The following is a 24,520-nucleotide window of genomic DNA, read 5'->3' as shown; positions in this document are numbered from 1 at the left end:
CTTTTTCTTTTTTTTTCACTAGCCATAGAAAGTATTACAATGATTTACGGAGACATGCTGAAAGTAAATTATGTTGTAAATGCTGGTCCCTTGGGTCGACAAAGAATCACAGGGAAAAAATGCAAAAAGTTTGAAATTCCCAACAGCAAAGGTTGACAGGAAAATATGGTGTTGTTTTTCTATGAGTAAAAGTAACTTTTATGTTGTGTTTTCCCATGAGAAATTATAAACTTTCAAAGGAATTTTAGTCTCTTGTATGCACACATAAGAGCAATTTATCTGGTACTGCCCCAGTGAAAACACTGTTAAGACTTTAAAGCTGTTAGAACTATGGCTGAACTTCATCTAGGCTGCTACTACTTATTTGTTCTTGCTGCCTCTTCTTGTCAAAACATTTACTCAGACTTCGAAGAGTTGCAAGTTGGCAACGTGTTAATAATATTAGAATGCATTTGTGTCGGCCATGTGGCTGCAATATTTAAGTAAATTCATCACTTATTTAATGAATAATGAATTCACGAGAGTAGCTATGGAGACATGGAACCATATGTAGTAAATTAAATGGGAACTTGTCAACGTACAGTTACAGTGAATGTCACCAAAGTAGTTGTGTCTGGTTTATAGCAGTGGTGGTGCACTTACACTGAGGCTGGGGTGTATGTATTTCTTACTAGGTATAGTACAGCCACATTTTTCACATCTAAGGTGCAACAGTGATTTCTAACAGGTGTGGTAATAAAGTGAGGGTTTGCACAAGTTTCTCTTTCATATATGCTGGCAGGGTGGAAGAATCTCAAGATATTCAGTCTGTAAATTAACATTTTGAAATAAAAGGCAGAGAACTGCAGGGTTTATTTTCTGATAGGAAAGTGTCACCAAAGAAAGGGAGATGGGTATTACTCAGCTCAGTTCTCACCTGCCCTAGAGCATAATGAAAACTCCAGACATCAAGGGTGTCTTCCAAGACAATTAACAGGAAAAGTCAGGCCTAAAGAATAGTAGAGGATTCAAAAGAAACTTGTAAACAGGAAATTTGGAAAAAGAGAATGGTGTGTAACTAAGTCCGTCTTTCTGTCTGGCTTCAGAGCCACAAGCAGTCTTTTGGACATTGTATCAGGACTCCCTAGTGTAAGAGTGTCAACCTGGTGGACTTATTTACAATGTCCAGTGGTTAGAAGGCCATCTAAAAGATGGTGGCTGAATTCCATGAGCCTGCTTACCTCTTTCTCACATGCAGAAGAGTCTTAATTCCCCCAACCTGCTCTTGGGGGTATCCTCACACATCTTCTCCTACTGAAGCCGTATCATATTGACTGCGGTATGACTTCCAGCTAATATTTTAAAAGATTAAAAAAGAATCAACGTCAAGAAAGGAGAAATGACCAATAGAGTACACTTTCAGGAGTTATCTTAGGATAACATAGACTTAAATTCAGGTCAGTGGTATCAGTAATATCAATCATACAAGTAAGGAAGGATTTCGGGATTGCTAGTATGCAGTTTCCATCTCTGGTTCTGCAATATCCAGAGCTCTCTGATAAACTGGCGTAAATGGTAAAATGGTGTAAGAAACTAATGATTAATCATTAGCCAAGCGTAGCTATGGAAGTGCATAACATTAGAAAGCATACAATATTTGGTTATGCATATGACTAAAGATGTTTCATTTACCTGAAAAAAAAAAAATCTATGGTACAATCCTGGTGGCTAAAGAATTTTGTTCTTCCAGTGAAAGCTTCAGATGATGAGAGGACTTAATTTTTCGTGCTTAGGTACTGCCTCTTAATGGAGATATCCTGTTGCTGATTTAGCTGAAGGTCCTTTTTGTGTGCAAATAGACATATCATCACTGCTGTCAATAAGAATAAATAACATTGTCACATTATATACAACACAAACACTCTGCTCCTGATAGTAAAAATGCAGAAAAAGAGATAACCATTAGGAAACAAGAGCAGAGCTCACAAAGATTGCAGCCATCTTTATTTTAAATATGTTAGAATACCACATCGAACTAAATCCTGGCATCTACTAATGTTTATGTTTAGGACATCTCCTGAGGTTTCAGAAATTTTAAATGCTATAAAACACTTACATACATAAAAGCTTTAAGTCCAGAGAGAGTTCCAGTATTCCAGGCATAAGACTCAGCTTTCCAGCAAGGTTTTCTTTAAGAAATCATGTTTTTCACCAAGCCTATTGACAGACTCATTCCCTCTCTACACCAAGTAGCTCAGATCCCATCTTCATGAAGACACAGCTCATTCAACTGACCCATTTTGAAAACTTAGCTACTGGGATCTTCATAACATTCATTAAAATATAATTTCTGGAATCCATGTCACACCTACAAAACTTTCCGTTATTTTTTCAGCTGTTGAGTTGCGTTATATCTCGTCATGTCACGTCATGTTGAATAGCATTATTGCCTTCAGAAATGATGAGCTAGAGCATGATTTAATGTGTTTTGAATGATGTGACACAATGTGACATATGTCATAAAATCAGTCATCCATTAAAAGAAGTGACAGATCAAATTCAAACAAAGCTTACCATACTTTTAGTGGCTACCCAATCAACTAAAAACAAATATTTCAAATTGTGAGCCAAATGTGTAGGAGTGTGACTCATTTTTGGTCAGTCCTTACATGCCTAACTTGGCATTTTACATTTCTTCCACATTTCTTCACACTGTACTATCCATTTGGTGGGAAGAAAACTTGTTCAATTCTTTTATATTATTCATTCTGCGCATTTGTCAGTCCATTACTTCTAAGCATGTTCTTCCAGTCCCTTTCATGAATAGTCTCCATTTACCTTCTATTGCTGGATCCATTTGAGCTAGTATCATATTATTCAAGTAACAACATACAGAAAAGGTTGAATTTGTCATGCAATGTTGTACCACAAGCCAAACTATCGAGAACAAGGAAATTATTTTCTATAATTCTACATCTGAAGAACACACTATCTATTCAAAAATATCCTAGCGTTTTATTTCCACTCTACATCTTTGCTTATTAAAGACTTCTAATAAGTAATTTAAGATAGGAGAAAGAAAATAAAAAGTACCTTTGCCTTGTAAATGAATTGCTGCATCTCTGACTAAACCAATATCAGTGCGGGAATAAGCCCAAACAGCTCTTCAAGACTGCAGTTGGGGCAACTGGCAATATTCAGTAGTGCCATAGCATTAACACTGCAGTGTTTGTAGAGTGAAATACCGAAGCTGTTTCCAAAGGAGAAAGGCAGCATCATTCAGTGAAGGCATGTGAAGGATGATGTGGGTGCAATCCATCGTTGTGATCACATAAGGGAACCCTGAAATGTCATAAAATCCCACTCTGATCTGTTGTCACTAGTGTTGGTTGTATGGAAAATTAACACATTTAATTAACTGCCTGACCAAAGCAGCTGTTACCTTATATAAAACCTTGAGCATTGATGCCCAGCATATCCCACTACATGTTTGAACGTGCCAGTGGCATAAAACTGATTATAGTTTTGTACCAAGTGGCACAGCATGACTCCTCTTGCAACATGCTCAAGTCAAGATCTTCCTTAAATTCTTCATGGGGCATAATGATGCTCCAGCTCAAATTGCTTAATAATGTTGTTATTCAGGACAGCCAGCAAGATACACCAAACACAGCAACTCATGTCCTGGCCAAACCAACTCTTTTCTCTGCTTTTGTTCCTGACATCTGGAAGTGTTCCAGCTGCCTAGACTGTGGATATATTTGGCATATGATTTCCATCAAAACACTACAAGTACTATTTTATTTATATTCCATTTCTATCATTTATGGCAGATGGTTACTTGCCTTAAATTTTTAGAAAATATTTTGGCTGCAGAATTCCACATTAAAAGTACACTATCCAAGTTAGAGGCAACTTCAAGTTCAGTTACTTTTACAAAAGTTGATTCAGGTTTTCTAAGTGCTTATCCTCTCAGTTCAAGTTTGCATTGCATGCAAGCATACATGTTTATATATAGCTTTTGATGGTTGGAAATACTCTTCTTACATCTACATACATCTATATACATGTGTGTACACATTTCTATATTTACACATTTTAAAAGAAAACCATTTGTAGCTATTTCAGGCTCAAAAAGCTGAAATAGCTACAAATTATTGCATTATTAAGGATTATATCTTGAGCATTTTCTAAATGCAATTCAAGTTCTAAATCAAGATTTGTAATACTCTAGTCATGGAGAATTTTCTCTTTCGATATTTTTACAATTATCTTTCCATTCCCCTTTCTATTCTGTGATAGCCACAAATGTGTTGCATCTACAGAGTGTACACTTACATAGAAGACAGAAGTTTCTCAGCCAGTACAAACTGGCACAGCCCCATTGATTTCAGCAGACATATTCAGGCTTAATGTGCAGCCATTAAATAATGTCTAACTTGCATACAGTATTTTCTTCCATAGGTTTCAAATCACTGTGAGAGAAATAGACCCCAATCCTGCAAACACTTACGTGTTTGTAACTACACATATGGGAATAATCCCATTAAATCAATGGGATTACTCGTGTGCAGAAAGTTAAGCATGTGTGTAAGTGCTTCTGGAGCTGGGCCTGAGGGAGAAGTCAGGAGTTTTGAACCATTTGTACAGTCAGTGTGAATGTTCATATTCCAGTTTTGTGGCTTCAGATGCTTCTTTCAATGTCAAATGGTATTTATGAAGGAAGAATTTCCCCTCTTTTCCATCAAGCCAGGACATTTTAAGAATCTATAAACAATCTATTGTCATAGCGCAAGAACCACTTATAAGAAGTTCTTCATAAAGTTGAGCAAACTAGTTACAGCATATGAATTACCTGACAATTCTGGAGCATTCTCTGCCTGCAAAGTCTTCTCACATATCCCTTCATATTTGCAAATTTATGTAAACAAATTTGAATCTACAAGTTGTAAACTGTATGTGGTTATTATTCAGTGTTTTATTCTTGCTAATCTCAAGTGGAAGGATTCCTGGCTTAGATATATGAAAACGCAAAGAAGCAAATAGAAATAGCTCTTATGAACTCAGGAAAAAAAAAATACATAGAATCATAGAATCATAGAATAGTTAGGGTTGGAAAGGACCTTAAGATCATCAAGTTCCAATCCCCCTGCCATGGGCAGGGACATCTCCCACTAAACCATGTCACCCAAGGCTCTGTCCAACCTGGTCTTGAACATTGCCAGGGATGGAGAATTCACAACTTCCCTGGGCAACCTATTCCAGTGCCTCACCACCCTAACAGGAAAGAATTCCCTCCTTATATCCAACCTAAACTTCCCCTGTTTAAGTTTTAACCCGTTACCCCTTGTCCTGTCACTACAGTCCCTAATGAAGAGTCCCTCCCCAGCATCCCTATAGGCCCTCTTCAGATACTGGAAGGCTGCTATGAGGTCTCCACACAGCCTTCTCTTCTCCAGGCTGAACAGCCCCAACTTCCTCAGCCTGTCTTCATATGGGAGGTGCTCCAGTCCCCTGATCATCCTCGTGGCCCTCCTCTGGACTTGTTCCAACAGTTCCATGTCCTTTTTATGTTGAGGACACCAGAACTGCACACAATACTCCAGGTGAGGTCTCACAAGAGCAGAGTAGAGGGGCAGGATCACTTCCTTTGACCTGCTGGTCACGCTCCTTTTGGTGCAGCCTAGGATACAGTTGGCTTTCTTGGCTGCGAGCGCACACTGAAGCTGGCTCATGTTCATTTTCTCATCAACCAACACCCCCAAGTCCTTCTCTGCAGGCCTGCTCTGAACCTCTTCTCTGCCCAACCTGTAGCTGTGCCTGGGATTGCTCCGACCCAGGTGTAGGACCTTGCACTTGGCATGCTTAAACTTCATAAGGTTGGCATTGGCCCACTTTACAAGCGTGTCGAGGTCCCTCTGGATGGCATTCCTTCCCTCCAGCGTATCAACCGAACCACACAGCTTGGTGTCATCGGCAAACTAAAACCTACATAAACAAAGTAAAAATAACAATTCAGCTAAGGGAGGGGGTACAAGATTTCCGTGTAGGAAAGATATGGTTGGGCAAAAATTATTTCAGGAAAAGAGCAAAAATGCAAATAATACAGTGCTCTGCCTGGAAAGTCCTATTGTCTTTCCAGGAAACAGCTAAGGGCTCCATCAGCTTAATATCAAATAAGGAAAGATTTTTCCTAAGGCTCCTCTTTCCTGCCATGCACACTAGTTTGGTTCCTTGCACACTAGGCTAGGAGCCGTCTAGAAATGGGAGAGAATAATATACAGGTATCAAGTGGTTTACAATAATACACTGTGGGAGAGGAAGGGGAAAATAGAAAGAAAAAGTTTTGGCAACATGGTTTCTAACCTGCAGAGTGCCAAGGAAATCACAGATAACTATTTCCATGGAACTTGGCTGTACTTAATCCTGGATACATATTCTCAAGGATTTAAACACTTCAGCTCTTACAGTCTTTCAGAGGCAGATTTTCACAAAAAAAGGGAAGAGCTGCACATCAAATTCCCACTTCTATTAACTGGGTGATGTTGAGAGCATCTCTTTTATCCTACAAAGATCAAGAACTGCTAACTGAAACTTAAGAAACTCAACTTAGCCTTGGACCATTTAGATACTGATTCACTGAATGAACTGAGAATTTATACCACGGTTTTTCTGATCCCCATGGTCCAGAGTAAACCCTTGGCTATAGGCAGTCTTTAAAACAAATGCAAAAACATTAATATATGAAATATTACAATGAAATATCAAATATGAACGTATGTGTATGTATGTATGTATGTATTCGTATATACCTATTTATGTATGGCAGTTGAACCCTGATACTTTATATTCCTGTCATCAAAGCTGTTGAGAATAACAGAGGAAAGTATGTGACAGCAAAAAGCACAGGGTGCGTAACAAGCTTGACTCATATATTACAGACATAAAGCTGGAAAATTGTGTGTGGTCTTCCTCTGATGCCATACTCAAGATTTTTATTGCAAACACCTTTCTTCAAACATCCATTTAACATGCATCCATCTGTCAAGCAATGTTTTCCACAGCAGTGTTAATGTGCATGTGCCCTCTTCCACTTTGGTAGTTCACACCTTTAACTAGGGCTGGAGCCAGAGTGCAATAAACAACCTTCCACAGTTTTGAGTATAAAAGGCTCAAAATGTGAGAGACACTTCATCAAAAAAACAAAAGACCAAGACAGAGTAGTTTGTAGGTTGGAAATGCATGGGGAGTGGTGAGCTTTAAGACCTTTCTTGCAAATACCTCTCCTAAAAAGTAAGAATGATGAATAATAGTTCAAAAGAGATGACAGAAAGTAATATCTGATGGGAAAGACGCATTCACATGCTAAAAGTAGAAGCACTTGCTTAGCTCCTAACCAGGTGCTGTGTCTTAACTTGTTTAAGGATACTTCTGGCTATGTTTAATTAGTTATGACAAAAGATCTTCAAAAACTGTTCAAGGTTCAAGTTTGCCTACAATATTTCACCTTTGTTCAGAAAAGAAGTTATCAGTGAGATATAAAAACTTGAAAAAATATAGTATGAAAGTTACTTCCTTAATGAAATATTAAAAATGCATCATGAATACTGTTCTGGCATTAAAAATAAACAATAACATTTCTTCCTAGTTACGGTTCACTTCAATTCTTTAAAAATTAATTATTACCTCTTTAAATATTTGATTAAATTAGATTTGGGTGGGTTATCACTACCCACAAAATACACTTTGTTTTGTATAAATTTGATTTCTTCAGTTTCTGACATGCACAGGCATGTTATACAGTTGTTTGATTATTAGAAAACTACATCCAATGACTCTGTTTTGGAGTTTGCAAAATATATGCTACAGAATCCTGTCACTTTGAATGAAAATTCAGTATTATGTTAGAAATCTCTAATAAAAGAGGAAAAGTAAAGCAGCAAAATTGCATTATATAATATTTGGTATTTTCACATCTTATCATGTTGCTGTGTCTCACACTCTAGAAAGGCCACATTATTTTTAATAATGGTTAACTAGGATTTGGGGATAATAGCTTAGAAATCATAAAAAATTGCTAGGCATATATAATCTATTCTGCTTTCAATGCACGAAGATTTATGAGTATAACTACTTAGCTATCAAGGGGAGAATAAGCCCTGTAGCATGTCCTAAGAGAGGTAAGACAGTTATTTCTCAAGTATTATGATAAAAGTAAATTAGTATGTCCAACTGGATAAATAAGAAATGTTACTGGGTGAGTGCAGGGGCTGATACAGATATAAAACGTTAGTTTAAAAGTGAAACACATTATTAAGGAACATAATATTTCTAATTTAAATTATTATTAATATTATTATTTTTCTTGCTTAATATTATATATGTCTTCCTTTTTCTGCCCATGTTTACACAGAGAATTAAGGCTGTTGACATGCTTGCTTTGCAGTCCATTTTCCCATATGATTAAACAACTGAACAAAAGTTTCCTCAGTGATTTTCCTTCATCCCTGATGAAGCAGAGGGTTTTAAGGTGAAGAAGAGAAGGGTTCTCAGTCCTTGACCTCTGTACTAGTATTGCCAACAGGAAAACTCGGAGGGGAAGGGTTTGTTTTGGCATGGGGGGTGAGGCAACACACCAGGTAGGAGTGGAGTTGAGAGTTGCAGTTCAATATGCATAAACTAACAAGGAGTCAGCAGGAGCTTTTGTCATTAGAGACCAGAACTAGGTTTAAATGTTTGATATAGGAAAAAAAAGAACCTGTTCTGAAAATAAAAAAACAGAGCCTGTTCTGAATTTTCTAAACCACAGTTACCTGAACTTTAATTAACAAATTTGATTATTTTATTACTAGCAGGTCATTATCAAAAAAAAAAATAGACATAGGCTTTGGGGCTGAAACAGCTGAAAAGATGCATGTAGATTGTTTGAAAGATCAGCAGAAATGTCATTTCACCTGAAATAATATATTTTGAGGTTCACAACGGTCCTTCCTTTTCATGCTTTGTCCAGAGAGAAATGATTGAGTTTGAACCAAACCAGAAACAAGAGCATTTGGATTTTGGGGATATAGCTCTCTTTTTTCAACTACATTGAAAATATCCTACTTAATCCTCAGAAAGCCAACATTAAAAAAAAAATTAGAAAAATCATCCTTCCCTTTAGATTAGTATCACAATATCACAATGCTAACATCTGGCTCCTGAGCATGTATGATGGCTGCTTTGAAAGCATAATTGACTTTGTGGTGAGGTGCTCTGTTCATTGTTCAGATATTGTAGATGACACTTCCTCTCAACTAGCTTCACAGCAAGCTTCCGCCTTGTGCCGTGCAGGGACAGCGCAGGGAGTGTCTTTGCACTGGCTTAGACAGAAGACTTGTGGTGTAAATCAATCATTCATCAAGACTAGATGAAAAATTTTGCAACACCATATCAAAAATTGTGCAAAACTGAATTGCAAAAGTTAAGTTTTTTTTTTTCCCTACAGATGGTGGGTAGAATATCCTGACTCATTTTATGTTCTTTTATTCATTAAAATGCCTAAGTGAACCTAACCGCTTCTCCATCAGGATGTGTACTATTTATCTACTATACCTAACAAAGGACTCGTCTTCCTGTACTGCGTTATGCAGCTTTACCTTTTACTTACTTTTCAGCCTGAGATACCTAATTTAACTTTACAGAAAGATTGAGTTATTAGCATGAATTGCTCCCATCTATCCAAGTAGCACAGGCTTCTCAAACTAGAATAGAACTAGAGTGGACTGAAGAGGCTGAATGAGGCATTCATCTACCCTTCGCTCTGAAGTGGAGACACCCAAATAATAACAGTGAAATCCAGAGGAATATCAACTATCTTGCAGAGAATGAGAAAGAAAGTGTCTGGAAAACCAGCCTGCAGATTGAATTCTTCCTGCTTCAGAGCCATTCTCGGGTGCTTCAGCACAACAGCTATAGGCAGCGCTGAAGCACTTGAGAGCAGTAGGGCAGGAAGCTGGGCACAGGCAATAGTGCAGGAAAAATGTTTTCATAATTATAAATGTAATAATCCAAGCTCTATTTGCATATTTTGATTTTGCTGTTCAGTAAAGTTGGATCCCTGAGGCACTTTATAAGGTCAGCTGGGGGGCACTGGGAAATGGCGTATGAGAGGCAATGGGGAGAGATCACCCTTGGCAAAGAAACCTGCCCAAAAGTGGAAATAAATTGTTCCTGTTTGGAGAAAGAAAAAGAAAAAAAAAATGAAAAGAAGAAAAATTAAAGGAATGGAGAGGAAAAAAAAAGCAGGTTTGGATGGGAAAATTGTTTCCACAGCCAAGAAGAATTATTTAAGTTGGCTAATATAATGTGGCCAGTTGATCCTTTGCCTTTCATATTCCTACTTGCCTGCCTCCCTCCTCCTCGAGAACATCTCAAGAAAGGAAAGGAGCAGACAGATGTTCCTGGCTCGTGCTGGTGGGAGTTCAGGGGCACAACTGAGCTTCTTTTCTCTCTTCAGAGGCACCCAGCTGGGAACCATGACTCACAGCTGGGTCATAAGGGTCCTGCCATCAACCTGGGATGATGATGAATTCTCAAAACATTTGCAACTGCAAAAGAAAGGAAAAAAAAAAAAAAATTACATGAAGGAAAAGAAAATTTATTCATCTGCTCTGCAACTTCCATTCCGAAAGCAAAGGAAGTATGGTTGTAGATCTGAGGAACACTACAGTTTTTTATAAAAAGTCCGCATTGTGTAGTTGGACAACCAGTAATAAGCAAAATACTACAATTTGCAGTGTCATGTGGTTCATAAAGAAGAAAAAGAGGAAAGTAGAAAATGGACTGGACTACAGAAGAATTATGGGGAAGATGAAGGAACTGATGAACAAGAATGAAGCCAGGAGTGTTATCCCTTTGTGTCCAAAGATACTCTTCATTCAGTTCTTCATAGGGCAGTGAAAAAAAAAAGGCACCGTAGGAAAACTTACTACACGGCTAATGTTAAAAACTCAGAATACAGCAGCTCCCTATTTTTTTGTCCACCTTTCTTCTCTAACCATTGCCGTGTGAAGAAGCATCCCAGCCTGAACACGATACTATTCCTTTTTGTCTCTCTCTGCAGCTCGTATTTCCTTCATTCTCACACTGTATTTAAAATCACCACACCATTCATTTTTTGTAGGAACACTTTTACTCTGCTGTATTCATCCCAGAGAAGGAAAAAAAAAATTTAATGTAATTTTTTCTGGCAGTGTTCATTCTTGTACCTTTTGCCTTTCACAGTGACAGGCAGGCTTCCTCTTATTCATTCAGAAAGAAAGAATAAATGCTATCACATCATTCTTACTGGTATATTTCCTTATTACTAATATATTACTGATATATCTATCGCAGTTTTTAACTTGGGGACCTCTTTTTCCAGCAACATGTTCTTCTGTCAACAGGTTTGATTCAGGAATAGAAACATAGTTAGACACAAGACCTTAAAGCTAGCCATTTTTAGTAGAAGTGCAGAAAAGGATCTATGTGTCATGACACATGGGGATTAAGCCTTTTAAAAAATACGAAAAAAAAACAAACCCCAAAACAAACCCTAAAAATGTTCTTTCATGCAATAAATCTGCACAGGTTACACACCACAAGGCTCAAGAGATTTTCTGCCTTACCTGTTCTCAGATGAAGTTAACATACTCAGCACTTTCCTCCTCTTGTCCTTTCCATCCTTCCAAGAGACAGTTGTGCAACCAAAGCTCATCTCAGTAACTTCTGTCCTACCTTTGATAAGCATACAAATGCAAAACCCACTTGCAACCTCAAGTCCCCAAAGCCAACAAGAAAAATTGTGACCTTCTTTGTTTGAAGGATTCGGATATTTTGGATAATTTGTTTATTTAATTTTATACATCTAAGATGGGAACATGACTCAGTGCTGGAATTAATTACCTGGTTTGCTTTCTACAGAATTTTTCTTTTAATGGGTAGTAATAAAAAAAAAATTGGAAGTAAGCTCACACATCTAACTCTGTGTCTTCTGGAAGTGATCTAACTCTTGGATCAGTGTGTCCCTGGCACATTTGTAGAACAAATTCATATGTTGGCTTCCACAAAGCACTGGTAGTGTCTGAGCTTGCCAGCCCTTCCATTCTACTGCAAATGAAACAAAATTCGAACTTTAAATCCAGCCTCTGCAGCCTGTTCCAATACTGAAATTTAAGTGTGCTGATCAGAGGCCACCTCTCTGTTGTTGGATCTGGTTAATCAAAAGGTTAAATGGACCCCTTTTCAGATGTGGATTGGATAATGTAGAAACCGTGCAAAAAACATATTCTTTGAAAAAAAAAAAAATCATCTTTTCAATGTGCCAGAGACATTTTCAGGAGTATCAGTCTCTTGTGGTTTCCATAATTTAAAACACCTCCTGGATCAGGTAAGCTCAACAGACTGGCACACCCACCTGGCCCAAAAATTCATGCTTTTTATATATACATATATATATATATATTGAATAAACTGAAACAGCAAAAATGTTCACAACAGATTTACTTAGCTGGTCCCACATTAATTGCTGCTGTGCCTACAGAAACTTCACCAGAAACAGTCTTAACACTATTTTTTTTTTTAATCAAGCTCCTAATTTGTATCCTGAACAAGGTTTCATCTTATAAATTATTTGAAAAGACTACCCTGTCCCTAGAGGGTTGATACATGAGATTTTACAGGGCATAATAAATAATATTTTTAAAACTCAAATAAATAAAGTCTCTGAGTTTTATTCAGAGAAAAGTTTTACTACATTTATGTCAATTTAAATATGCCTCTTGAGAGACAAACCACAAAGATAAAGAATACAACAGGACCAGACAAGAGAGCACTTGCATTCTGAACACAAAGACATTTTAAAAGAAAACAAATCCTGACACTTGCCCCATCTTTGGATGACCAAAAAACCCATGAATACATTACTAAATAGGCTTATTACAGACTCATTCTGCTTTATCATATACTTACAACAAAAATTAGTCATATTTCAATGCATGAAGAACAGGTGACATATTTGAATTCTGTATAAAATAATGAGCTGTATTTTCATTTGAGATGTGTCAAAATAAAATACCGCTGGGAGAAAGTGTGTCTTACTGAATCCTTTATAATAAGCAACATAACCAGCAATGTGTGAAACAAGAGAAATTCAAAACCGCATACTACGAATCACCTTTAAAAGGTGGCAAGAGTGGGTTAGCTTTTAATTCTTTTCCAGCTTTTCCTATTAGGGTAGGTCAGTGAGAGGAGAACCCTCAAAAAGACTTTGGGGTCCATTAGCGAAACAGTTGCTTTATGGCAGATACTAGTATTTTGAGTAATGTAATGCTTAGCAGAGTGTTCAAACCCAGAGTGTAGATGCCTGGGGTTTTGGCTGGGCACAGACAGATCTATTTGGTCATATCAGTCTGATATGACCAAATGGGTTTTGTTTTTTTTTTTAACTTATTACAAACTCTACTGATCTTGCATGGGGAAGAAAAAGGTTTTCTTGTACCTAAGCTGTTAAACCAAGAATGAATGAAGCACGACCATACTTTTCTTCCTATATCAGATGCATGGTCACTAAATGCCCCACTGAAATGAGCTGTGTGCAACAAAAGCTTCAGGCAATGTTTTGGATTTTGCCATGAGCTTTCACACATCTGTAGCAGACACTCTCTTTTAACTCACATCACACCTGTACTGTAGGTATTAACTGTACCTGCCGTCCCAAAGAATACCTACAGTTTACTTAGTCCCTGCAGTAACTAGCTCTCAGACTAACTCACAGTCAGTCAATATTCATCAAAGCACACAATAAGTTTTTGCAGTGGGAGTGGGATTTATTTTGTGCATTTTGGCCGTCCCATGCAAGCTGTGTTTTAAAGTCTACCTGTGATCTAGCTCCGAGTCCTCACCTTCGACTTAAACCAGTTTCTTAACTTTAAGCGCAACGATAATCAAACTGGCATCAGCAGAGAGGGTGAATGTGGCCTTCAGTGCACAGCACCCCTTTCTTTTCCATTTCAGCTCATCTTTCATCCCTTTTCCAGGTAGCGAGGTGTGCCCATGCCTTGCCACAGGGTCATGAACAGATCCCTCCTGACCACCACTGCTCTGTGGTGCCCTCAGTGCTGCTATACTGGCTGGCAGCATTTTACCCACTGTCTTTTGTCTCTGGCTCTGCACAACAGTGTAACTCATTAGCAAGTTCTTACACCCTCCTGAACTTCTCAGTGTAACACAGTCCCTCTCCAAATTCAGATGGGTGACAGATGCTTTTTCTCCCCCACTCCCTTTTGTCAGCAGGATAAAAATAAGTGGTTTTCACTCAACCAGCTAGCCCTGCCTAATATTTGTAGTCAAAATAATCACCATATATGGCAGTGGAATACAAATTTGTGGCCTTTTTTTTTTTTTTCTTTTTTTCTTTTTTTTTTTTTTTTTTCCTAATAGCAGTTACTCCAGCTCTGAGCTGTATTTATTCCCAGTGAGGCTTGGGGACAGACAGTTGTTTCTCTTCTTTTGCCTGAGAATATTGACCTCAGAATTCCGCCTGTACCAGTCAGCATCCCTGACAGCATAAGTTGTGCTCATTTCAAGACCCTTGTTCACATTCAGGGTCAGCATTGCACGACATTTAGAAATGTTGACTATTTTGCCATAGAATAAGAAAGACTTCAAAGCTCCCATCTTCATTTGGAGAATTGGGAAGGAAGAACATTTGCAAAGGAGACAGTTGACAGGAAAATCAGTATTAGCCTGTAAGGCAATAGTGGAGCCAGATAAATCCTGTGCTGGCTCTTAAGGCTGAAACCTCACACCTCACAGAAACAGTTTTAAGGAAACAAACCCTGAAGTGTTTGTTTACCCTGTGCCACATTACAAGCAGTTGTGAAGAAAATAGTAGGAAAAAAGAGAAGCAAAAGATTACACCAAATACTATACCCTACAAATAACTTGCATTTTTCAACCTGCTCATACTAAAAAATGGTGAATCCTCTACCTAGGTTGCATTTGCTTCCTTATTATTCCTTGGCCCGAGCACCCCAAAAGCTTTATCTATTGCCAAGAAAATTGATAGAGATATAGTTTTGGCTGGCAGACAGAGGGGGGTATAGCATAGTTTGGTAGAGTAGTCAGGGAATACTATTTCTAGACTAAGGCTAAAAATCATACCTGAGGTTGAAGGTAAAAGCAGTTACTTGGCAAGGATTAAATCCCTGTCTCTGCTATTTTGTTTCCTCAAACAGATTATGTAAGCAAGTCAACTCACACCTAAAATGTGTCTCAGTTTGTGTTTGTTCTGCTTTTTTATTGCCACATTTGAAAAGTAATAATTCAATGTTCTAATATTAACTGTCATCTTAGCTGTGATAAAATTAATAATTCATCAAACTGATATCAAACAAATGGCACCTTTTTATGCTGGATGAGAAATATACTTCGCTACATTGGCAAAGCTAAATTTGGTGAGATTCTCCACTTTATTTCAAATGAAATCATATTTTACCGATTAGTATATCATTTTATCATCTTCATTCACGGTGAAATTATCTGTAAGGCCTTTGCATAGATGCATAAGTTTTATTTTTACCAATGTATTTCCTCCAGATGAACCAAAGGAAGTTTTCTGAGAAGGCAAGAAACATTCAATCAATTTTATGCCCTTTCCTTCTGATTATGTGCTCTCAGCTTTTCCAGGGAAAGTATCCACCATACCTTCATTGCTCTGGCCAAATTCCAGTTTGGGTAATTACATTTGCCTGCCTAAACTCTTCATGGAGTTTCATTTGGAGAAGGTATTCTCCACTCCCTGCCCTGAGTTGTTGTGCAGTGTTGTGAGTGTTGTTAATCAGGTGCTGTGCTCCTCTCACCAGGAGCTGGCTGGGCTCCAGCAGTAGGTGAAGCAATTTCCGAGTGTGGAGAGCATCTTGTGCTAAATTTGCAAAGCGTTCAGAGATCCTTTGGGGTGAGAGGCGCTATGTAAATGTAAGGTCACTGCTGCTATCTAGGGTGCAAATGTATCCAGTGCTGTGCTCAGAAGCTTAGGGAGATAAGAAAAATAAAAGGAAAAAAAAAGAAAAAAAAAACAGAAAGGAAAAAAAGAGAATAAGAAAAATACATTAAAAAAAAAAAAAAGAAAAGGAAAAGACAAAAAAATAAAGGAAGGGAAAAGAAAAATGAGAAAGGTCTTTTAAAAATGTTTCATGTATATCCCGACACATTTGAAATTCATTTTGCTAGAGCATGTGTCTTCCCTAAAGGGTAGATTCATAGCTTTAAAGATGCTCAGGAAAATGTCCTCCAAAGAGGAAGTGTGTCAGAAGGATGGAGTGGGGGCAGATTGTGGCTGACTGCAGGCAGGTGAGTAGATCAAAGTGTAGCCCAGAGCCTATTCCTTTACCATGCTGTCTGCCCCCACATGGGGCAGCTATGGCTGTGTAGGAGGACAAAGGACAAACATGTGCTCATACCACCACCCTGCAATATGCAGCACTGGATGTGTCCAGCTTCCTGGGTCAGAAGAACCACATAGCACTGGTCAGCCCAGCCAGGAGGCCATGAAGCACCTGCTACGGTGCTTGAGAACCAGTATGTGATAATGTGCACCACTGCTGCATCCCACTTGCTGCAATTCAAAAACTCCTGAGCCCTCTTTTCAGAAGGGGGTACTACATCTTCCTGCAAGCCTACCTCCACATCTTTCCATTTTTATTTCATATTTGCATTAAAATATTAGATTACATATATTACATTACATATTTACTTTAGTCCCAGTACCACCTTCAAAATTTAACTGCCTCCTCCCAATACCATAACCAAACTCCCATGAACACCTTCTTTTCAATTCATTTTCCCTCCCTTTTTCTTTTGCTGCTACTCAGCTAGGGCATGAAAACCTGATTGGGGGACCGGGACTGTGATCACTCCCACTTAAGCATTCTTAAAGGGACAGACGTTCTAATGTAAATTGAATCCGAAAGGTTGGAATCCATGGGGAAATTTCAGATTGACAAATTTTCTGAATGGATCTCTCCTAACCTTGTTGCATATAATATATGCATTTATTGAGCTTAATTTTTGGTTAGTATCAAAATGTATTGATCTGCAAGATAAATATTGACTTGACCTCGCTTTCTCTCAGTCTATATTTACTTCTTGAGTCAATAAGTCTAGAAACTGATCTGACAGGAGTCAATAATGGTTTAAAATTCTCAAAATAGCAGCTTTGCTCTAAGGTTGCAATTCTTTATTTTAAAACTCCTGCCTTAAATACATAAAACGCTCAGGAGAACTTAACACTTTACTGCACAAAGCCATTGGGGAAACATGCAAATGTCAGGAGACCTTGATGTGACTTCAGGCCAGCTATGCCATTTCAGCACTGTCCATGCTCAACTATAAGTATTTCAATAGTGACCTACTGCAGTCCATCCTTTGCCCTGTGTATCCCAAAAATGTGGGCTTATCTCTGGAGGCTATGCCTGCATATCACTGATAGGGTTTGTAAGGGCTAAATAGTCTTCAGCCTTGGGAAAATGCAATGGTTGCCACTGGGTAAAGGTTGTCATCATAAGAATGCTCTCCCTACCTTAATTTCTCTGCTTAGTGAGGTGGCAATTAACCCAGGAAAATTTTTAGTGTCAAATGTGATCATGTTCTTTCCCTTTCTTCCTGTGTGGTAGACAGGTCTCCAACGTCTGCTGCAGTCTTCATTCCTGTTTTTCTCATGGTGGCCTAACAGCAAAGGTCTTCGTGATTCAGAAGCTCAGTTTCTGATTTTTGGGGTTCCTCATGGAGTACCTTCATTAAGAAGTAATCTCATAACACTTGTTACTTGAGCACAGGGTTATTCTAATATCTGAGAAAATGCTCTGATGTAAGGAAGATACTGTCACTGTCAAGTATTGAGCTGTCCCTTGGAGGCTGGTCACCCTTCCATAAAATGCAGGCAGAACAAGAAAAAACAGAACAAGAAAAATAACTGAAGATGTCCCCAATATTGCTTTTTAGAATGAAACTGTCAAATACTCATTTTCTCTCGCGGCTGAAAAGAACCAAGGGATGTGTCAGGCATTTTTTAAGTGTTTTTGAAGGGGGTGGGAAATAATCTGTCTATATTTTTTTCCCAGGAAATCATCCAAAATTTGGTATCAGTAATTTTCTTTTAGATTTTAGTAGGTTTGAGGCTTGTTTAGGGTTGGGTTTGGTTGTTTTTTTATTGGGTGATTTGTTGTTGTTTTTTTTCCTTTTAGAGAAAATAGTGTACAAAACCATAAGTCTGCATTAAAAGAGTCTTATATGCTGATACTCATTTATCTGCATATTTTAAAAGTGGGTGAAGCATGAAGTGAAGCATGTAATACATTTAAGAACACATAGGTATAATTAAATGGCAATGGAAACAGTTACTTTTTATTCTTGTTGTCTTAATATTACACAGGAAGGACTACCAATGGCTGGAAAACAATTTTCCAAATTCTATGGGGGGAAAAAGGAAGATGAAAAACTCTCACATTCCCATTTCTGTGGGTGCAAGAAAACATAAAAGTGGGCAAAGCAAAATTCCTAAAGCCGGAGAAAAAAAGCCACTCCAGAATACTTAAGAACCCAGGAGACATTGCACGAATTGTGTGAGATATGGTTTCCAGTCCCCAGCTACAGGGAACTTGAACGAAGGTTTTTCTCAAGCAGCCATCCTGAACCCGTTCCATCCTGCTATTTGCTTTAATTAAACACAGACTCACAACTCCGGTAAATTCCCTTCTCCTTGGGCAAAAGCTTCAGTCTTGGGCCATGCAAATAGTTAATAGAGTCAGCCATGGAGTAAGTCTGACTGGAAAGACAGAAAGGGAAAAGAAAAAGGTAGGACAGGGCTCAGCTGCCACTGAGTGTATTTAAGGAAGGGGCTGAGCTAGGTCTCCCCCTTTCCATGAGCCTGCCCTCACTGCTTCTGTGATTGGGCAATCCTCTTGCAAAAGAGGAACGATCTTCTCCAGTTTCTAGCTGAGAAGCCCTTTCCTAGAACTGGGACAAAAAAAAAAGTCATTCCTGGTCTGAACAGGAAAATTTCTATGAAAAGAACTCCTGATTTCAGGAATCTGTAGTCTTCCTATGCAAAAATAACTTTGCTGTAAACTTTTCAGTCTCTGTAATTTTAATTAAATAGCAAAGACCATGTGTAGAAATTCAGTTTCTGTCCCCATTTACTTGTGGGTGTTGAAAAATAACTTAAAAAAAAAAAAGTTTACTCTTTACTCAGCAACTTGAACAGATTTCAACTAATTTTGTAGTTAGGAGGAATGCTCACAAAGGCAGAGGTTTTTTTGACTGAGATCATCAGAGCCCAGAGCTGAAGCAATTGTGCAACTGAAAAATGTATTCAGGCTTATTTCACAAAAATCATTTACTCTTTAAATTCACACCTATAGATAAAAAATAAGAAATAAAAGGGGCTCAGAGAAACTCTTTATCTCCCCTGATATCTTAAAGATGATTACCTCAACTGAGGCCTGATTTTCTCCAGAAGCCAAAGACAGAAGAGTGCTTGTCTGAGGCCCTTTAATTCAATAGGCCCTTGAATTGTGCCTTTGCATCTGCATGGCCTGATGCTTACAGAAGGAAGAGACTGATTTTCATTTTCTGTGCTCTAACTTTCAAATAAACAATAAGCAGATCACAGCCTCCCTCCTTTGTGCGAATAAAAATAACTATTTCTTAATTGTTATTTTTTAAATATTACAAAAAGGGACAATATGCTAAAAATATGCAGCGAACAAATATCATCTGTACAGACTGGAAGAGAACCTTCATAAATTAACCTTATTAGTGCATTACTGTAAGCGAATGCCAAAAAAGCTCCTAATTTGCATTAAGATAGATTTTTCAGGTTGGCTGCATGATTTAATTAAAGAAAAGATTAAGAATCATTAAACAAGCTGCTCTACCTTGCAATAACAGAATTTATATCTGATTCAGGTTAACGAAAACACAGATGGTGATTCAGTAACTGTTGAGTTGCTGTAACAGAATGAAAATGATCCCATTAGTTCTCTGGAAATGTGAGGGAATTTGAAAATTAGCATGCAGATACATTGTATGGTGCTAGACAGCTTGGTCTGCTTGGATCATCACTGATTACTCTTTGTTTGGGTTGGCAACACTGAACTTAATAAATGAAAAAATGTTCCAGTATACCACAGTTGGAAACTGTTCAAGGTTGAAATAGGTGTGCAGACTTTCAAGAAGAGAGAGTTAAGTAAACAAATGTCAATCAATTTGGGGCTGGCAACATTTTTTTCTTCCAGAATGTCTGTTCTTGAGAAGCAAGTGTCATCAAAATTGAAATCCTTTGCTTGATACATATGTTCATGTGGTATTTATTATTACAAAGGTATTTTAAATGCATATCATTCATTTGCAAAGGAAGCTCTACAGTATTTTGGAGAAGAGCCCTTAGGAAAATGGATCAGGGTAAGTATGTTACTGACAAAGAAATAAAACTTGCTGCAGAAAAGGTTATAACAGAAGGAGATATAAAATACAGGTAAACCCTTTCCTAAGTATTTCAGTGAATTCAACAAGGCACATAAATGATCATTGTCACCCCATCTGGGAAAGCAGAGCCTAGGCAAGTGCGGTAGTAATTTCGTTCAGCATATGAAATTTTCAAGGCACTCTCCCAGAGAAAACTGCATTATACAGTTTATAATACCTGAATCACAGCAACCTTATGACTCTAAGCAGGAGACTTTTATGATGAATCTCACTGAGAACAGTGCGCATACTAAGATCAACAACAAATTCTCCAACATATATAGTGACTCATTTTGTTTCATTAACAGTTAGACAGCAGAACAGGCAGATATATTTGAACAAAAAGAGGTTATTTTTTCCTTTTCTTTCTGACTTCTTAATTTTATTGCAAGTGACTTCAAGGCCAAAAGGTTGTGCATAGGGTATTAAAAAAAAAAGGAGGTTGTAACACTCAGACTTTTAGGTTAAAATGTTCTTTGCTTATCACGTGTTAAGATCTTTCAGAAATGATGTAATGCACCAGGGACTATGGTGCTACATTTGCAAACCACCTTTTTTTTAATCATTAATTGACATCATATAATAATGTCCAGCTCACTACTCCCAAAGTGATGGTAATTAATCTTGTGGAAAAAAAAAAAGACATTTTTAGCTTTTAGCATAGAAAGGTCATAAACAGGTTGTCTTTGATTTGACTGGATTTTAACCATCTGATCAAACTTTTTTCTTTTAACATTTCTTTAACATTATTACCTTGGTTTTCTTAACACTTGAATATTAAAAGATTGTATATAAGAGATAGCCTTAGCAACTTGGCAACATTTAAAAGCACTGATGTTATTACAAACAAGTGTGTCTAAGTTACAAATGAAACCTTTGCTGTTCTTCCATGACTAGCACTTTTTTATGGCTTTAGAAACTGTTTGGTACATGATGAGTGATGGCACTGCAAAACATTGATTTTTTTTTTTTTTTTCTCTCGTTTCTGAGCCATGATATGTTCTCAAACAAGGTAAACCACAGGCAAAAAATATCATTAAATATTTTCCTAGTACTTCAGCTTGTCATATACTGGCTAAGTGTCCTGTCTTTGTACTGATCACACTGCTTGCAGTTTTCATATAATTGCAAATCCATCTCCCTCTTTGGCTCCTTGAGCAAAAATGTAAAGGACTGTGAACTGTACGCAGAGTCTTCCCTGTGAAATTGTACAACCGAGGAAGATTTTAAGGGGTTGTGCTGTGCATGCCAACTTAGAGTGTTAGTTGGAAAGGACTGGATTACTGACTAAAGAGAATAGATCAGGATATTAACTGCCAGCTATCAAATGATCACAGGATATTTTGGTAGTTGCTGCTGCAAAAACTGAGCAGATCTTTTTAATATTCTGTGTTGTTTCCATGAAAGCTACAAGGAGCAAAAGAGGATATTTGATTTATATTTGTACATTTTTGTTTGGATGAGAACTGTGAGAACCCAGTGGTTTTTGGTTCATGGGAGATCTGGCACATTGCTTTTTTGGTTTCAGCTCAAGCGGGTTCACATCCCCTGAGTTTCACTTCGACTTTTGAGTTTTAGCAAATCCAAGAAATTCAAAACAATCCCCCAATGAACCAGCTAACTTTCACTTGGTTTCTACCCAAAACTATAAACTTTGCCCCTTCGCAAATGGAAGACTGCGTTCAAAGATATTCATTTTCCAAATGCCATTAACTGGAGCTATTTTTAAGTCAAAAGAGGAAGATGACCCAAATTCTTTTGATTTCTCCAGGATGCAGGGCCCAGAAATCCAACCAACCTTCTCAGAAATCCTATTTACCAGAGAGGTAGTTCTGTGCATAGGAAAAAATCAGAGCAAGGGCTTGAGTCCTATCCTGGCATCTTTCTTGAGAAAACATGAATAAGTCATTCCTGCCTCCACCCTTAAATTCATTTGCAATGGGCATTTCAGTGACAGGTCAAGCACAGCAGACTTTCTGGACATAACTCTGGCCAGAAGAAGCCATTCCCCTAAAAGAAAGTTTTCTCACATTCTGTGGGGTCATCTAAAATGGAAGCTTCAACAAAGAGTTTGGATACTTGACAGGACCTTCTTGCAAACAATGTGTCCTTGGCCAGTTCAAGAACACCTCCCATGTGAGTATATCGCAGAAAATCATGCATGCAGTTCTGGCCCTTGTTAAAAAAAAAAAAAATAAATAAATAAAAAACAACAAAAAACAACAACAACAACAACAAAAAACACAACAAAACCAAACCAAAACCAAAAAAAAAAACAACCTATAATGAAAAGCAGAGAAACCTGTGAACGTTCAGGAATAACTTTCACAAGTATCCTCAAAGGAGAAGATTACATGCTCCAAATCAAATACCTGTGAGACCTACTTATTCCAGTAGGCCCCTTTAAGAAAGGCTATTGTTTGTATTACTCGCCATTTTCAATTTATGCTTCTGCTAAATCATCATGCTTTACTCAGCTGGTTGGACTCAGATGTCTGTATTTTTTTTTTCCTGGATTTATATATTGGCTAAACCAAAAATTAATAGTTTTTACAGCAAAAGTTTGTTACTGACATCAACTAACTTACCATTTTTTGGTGCTAATTAACAGTGTTATATTTACTTTTCCTATAAGGAAATAGAGGTAAAGGCCACATTGTTTAATCATCAAACTGGAATGCTTGAACACTTTCTCTGTCTTGCTCACTCTCTTTTTTTTCTTCTTTTTTTCTTTTTTTTGTTTTCTTTTTCTTTCCTTCTTTTGGAAGATGTCTTGGTATCTTCAGGGTATTTGGTAGTCCTGAGCAAGAAATTACAGCATCTGGCAGCTCTACCCAGGTTATCACTACACATCTAACACTAGATATATAACTGACATTTCACAGGATACAGGAATGTGCTCCATTATCTCTGCAGAAGCACTTTGTGATCTTGGTTAAGATCCAGTTAAGGAGCCAAAAAACAATACTGTGGAAATTACCTGACCAGTTAAGTCTGTAAAAAGGGAGTTACAAACAGCATAAGCTAAAGCCAGTAATTCCTACAAATATTCCTTAAGTATCCCATAAGTTAAAAACAATGTAATTTAGAGTAATGAGGACATTTTAATGTTTTAACATGAACAAACAACAAAAGTATTAGCTATGTTTGTCTGAAAATCCGTCAGCTTTTAATACTTGAGCCAGCCTGATTGTCCATGTGTTTGAGATCTTGGACGCTGGCAAAGAGCATGTAACTTTACGCCCTGCACTGAAACAACCTTGTGGGTGGATTATGGGACCCCCGAGAAGCACCAGGCAGAGCCGAGCAGTGCTACCGGATCAGACCTCAGTTTGTGTTCCCATGACACTCAAAGGAGGCAAGAGAGCACATGTTCCACAAGTCTGTAAACATAACACAGCTTCAAGCAAAAGTGATGAGAAAATTTCGGAGGGTTTTTTTTCAGGCATTTACTTCATGTCACTGGTGAAAGCTGGGAAAGTAACATTGTTGCAGCAAAATAGAACATAGCCTCTTTGATGAAATGTTTATATTTGCCTATTATGGTGATGGTTGTTGAGAAAAAAAAAAAGGCAAGCTAAGATAAACATATTAATTACGTGTCAAACCACAGAACCTCTCTTAGGACACTGTGATGGGAAGACTCGAATACAAGAGCTAACTTTAATTTATTTCAATATATTTGTTGATGACCTCTGTTAACCTTTAGGGACAAATGAACCTCAGAAATAGTATTTGGTACTGTGACCCTCTGCATTTCTTCCTTATGCTTAAAGAGAGGATGATGTCCATCCAGCAAAGAATCCAGGTGGTGGCAATACATGTGATCCTTGTGACATAGATGCATCCCTGTGCTTAGGTAGGTACCAGAAACTAGTGTCTCTACGTCTAAACTGCACTGGAAGCTATTTATTTAGTTATGGAAGGACAACAATAACCATCATTTCCTACTCTTAGTAAGAGAATTTTGAATTCACTGAGCTCATTCCCTATAATT

General features: G+C 37.8%; 1 long non-coding RNA gene across 1 annotated transcript; it reads right to left on the bottom strand.

Annotated features, from left to right (window-relative positions):
* Nucleotides 1-1,685: 1,685 nt before the first annotated feature.
* LOC133278456 (uncharacterized) lies at nt 1,686-22,474 on the bottom strand. Its single transcript, XR_009746617.1, has 3 exons — nt 22,343-22,474; nt 10,362-10,568; nt 1,686-1,849 (listed from the first exon to the last, which is right to left on the bottom strand). It is a non-coding gene; the product is annotated as an uncharacterized LOC133278456 (long non-coding RNA).
* Between the last annotated feature and the right edge of the window lie 2,046 nt (nt 22,475-24,520).

The sequence above is a fragment of the Pezoporus flaviventris genome, unplaced genomic scaffold (assembly GCF_033815535.1).
Source record: "Pezoporus flaviventris isolate CSIRO_AGI_PZ_B2104156 unplaced genomic scaffold, CSIRO_AGI_Pfla_v1 ptg000001l, whole genome shotgun sequence".
NCBI lineage: Eukaryota > Metazoa > Chordata > Aves > Psittaciformes > Psittacidae > Pezoporus > Pezoporus flaviventris.
This window is presented reverse-complemented; position numbering and strand designations above follow the sequence as displayed.